General features: G+C 36.4%; 1 long non-coding RNA gene across 4 annotated transcripts; it reads left to right on the top strand.

Annotated features, from left to right (window-relative positions):
- The first annotated feature begins 248 nt into the window (after nucleotides 1-248).
- On the top strand, nucleotides 249-2,260 carry LOC121807668. Of its 4 annotated transcripts, none has more exons than XR_006051983.1 (5): nucleotides 249-300; nucleotides 721-1,089; nucleotides 1,320-1,466; nucleotides 1,580-1,761; nucleotides 2,048-2,260. It is a non-coding gene; the product is annotated as an uncharacterized LOC121807668 (long non-coding RNA). The 4 variants fall into 4 exon arrangements; XR_006051984.1 differs by having other exon boundaries at nucleotides 1,580-1,666; nucleotides 2,028-2,259; XR_006051985.1 differs by having other exon boundaries at nucleotides 1,580-1,666; nucleotides 2,048-2,258.
- The last annotated feature ends 182 nt before the right edge of the window (nucleotides 2,261-2,442 follow it).

Below are 2,442 nucleotides of genomic sequence, written 5' to 3'. Positions count from 1 at the left end.
TGCAGCATAATTAATTAATACATGCATAGTATCCTATTTTTTCTTGTCTCCATGCCGTGTACAAATATGTGCAATATTAGTGTTTCTTAGATATGTAAACCCCATCGATTGTCAAATCTTGGCTTCTTAATATATCTGTTAAACGCTTTTACAGGCTCTTTCCCAAGTAAAGTTACTTACTAGACACATTTCCTTTTTACTTTGGCATTCAGTTTGCTGTATTGCATCTAAAAAAGAAATCATGGGCCTGGAAGCTGGTGGAGCAATCAATGAGTGTCAAGTAAAGATACTTTCTATAAGGTTAGTGTTGCCGCTAATGTGGCAGGGTGACTGATCTTTCTCATGATTTTAATATTTTTGCAATGCCGGAATGGAAACTGCAGCTTGTTGCTACTATGTAGTAAATACTTAAATTACAATGGATGGAATCTAGACTACTTCGATTTCTACATATTTGGTCAAGGTCCTCAACAATTTAATTTGACTTAACATCTTTTATATGCCAATTAAGTAGTTTTATACATAGTCTACTATATTTGAGATTGTTATCTTTACCTGTCCGTTTGGTGATTATGCAACAAATTTTGGTTTACAGAAGAACATATTAGTAGTGTTGTAAAATACTATTCAACCTAACAATGTTAGTTGTAATGTTATCTTGTTCTAAAAAATTTTCAGTTTGCCTATATTGCTTATCCTTTGTGAATGCTTCTGCTTCAGGATCAGTCATTAAGCATCAATGTGTGACTCGCCTTACGTGGGGTATTGCTTTACGAGCTGTTTTAGATGCTTTGAGGAAGCCTGCAGATTCAGAAGTTTGTTCCTTCCTAGTTTATCAGTTAATGTTATTATTGTGAATTTCAGTCTTACCTTGGATTTATGACATTCCTTTGGGAGTATGGCATTGGAGCAGTTTGTGGACCATCTCATTGAGTGGCCACAGTATGCCATCATATCCTGCACTTTGTAGCATTTATAGATAGGGCACTCAACAGTATTTCGGCGGCTTATACTGAACGTGATGTTGGCCATACTGCCAATACTGATCACCGACACGGTCATATTCAATCTTCAGCTCCACATATAGAGGTATTAAACATGTAATTTTATCTTCCTATTAAGTAGTTGAACCTGCATATGAGAAACATATGAGAAAACATGAAAAAAGTGCTATGTCGATGTCATCATTCATATCATCTTCCCACATGCCTATATGTGGTTTCTGGTTTTACCTTGTCTATGTTGTTGTGGATAATACTTCTACTCCAAGTGATTTGTGTGAACTCATGATCACTGTAATTTTGTCCTTTTGGTTTCAGATTGTAGGCCCATCATTTTCTCTGATCGGACCTAGCAGTAATTGTCTGGATTAGCAATTCCCTCTTCGATCCCACTGCAACAGAGACCACCAAGTTCTCACACTCCTAATTACATGAATCCATCACAACACACCTACCCTTCCTAAGGTAGGTAATAGTGTCTTTGTATACTTTGATGTAGTTGCCTTGATACTTTTTCTATATTTACCTTGTTTTGACTGTATTTTTGAGAGCTAATCTACTCAAAACCCACAATGCAGTCACTCAGTGGTGCTTTGCTGTCAATACAATCTGCCTCGTCGGATTTCCATGGTCTTCTAGATCAACCTCAGCAAGTAAATAATCAGGTTTAACTGTTCTACTCTCTCTCACTGTGCGCTTTATGGATTACATTAACATGGGGACTGGTTTTACAACTATGAGAAGAGAAACTCCCATAGAGGTGATTGGATGTAGCTGTCTTATCATTTTTAATTCTCTGTTTACACTTTGTTTTGATCCTTTTGGTTTTCCTATGCTTTTACTCTGACGATTTTCTTCCCTGTATGAGTTAGCAATTACAAGTTCTATTAATAGCACATTTAACTTTATCCCACTGGTTAACTAAATCTCACACTTCTAAATTCTTTCTTAACTCCCGATTACTTTCTCGTTTTCTTTTCCCCCTTTGTTTCTTTATTATATTGTTTTCTTCCCTGTGCAATGGAGGCGCTCTGATTCTGGTTCAGGCTGTCATGAACTTAAAGTTATCGTGCTCAGACAATATTTCCTCATACATGGCTGTTATCTCCTGCCTAAAATCTAAAGCTTTATCTATTGTGAGTGCACTTTCCAATTAAGATAAGTTGATATATGTCTTTAAATCTTACAACTATTGGTAAATTTAGCACACCTTAAAAATTTTATGTGCTTGTACTGTGCTTGGTGTGGTTTTATGAACAGACCCCCCTTAATTCTTTAAAGTAAGTGTGATTTTTTTCTGTTGCAAGCTTTTTGCAACTCTGTGAAGCTGAAGTGTATCATATACCTGGATGAGGTGGCCAGCAACACAGCAACTCAGGATATGGCAAAGTCAGTTGGACTCGAGGTATTGGTTTTCTAAATCAAAGCATCATGTTGTTTT

Source organism: Salvia splendens, chromosome 6, assembly GCF_004379255.2.
Source record: "Salvia splendens isolate huo1 chromosome 6, SspV2, whole genome shotgun sequence".
NCBI classification, from domain to species: Eukaryota; Viridiplantae; Streptophyta; class Magnoliopsida; order Lamiales; family Lamiaceae; genus Salvia; species Salvia splendens.
This window is presented reverse-complemented; position numbering and strand designations above follow the sequence as displayed.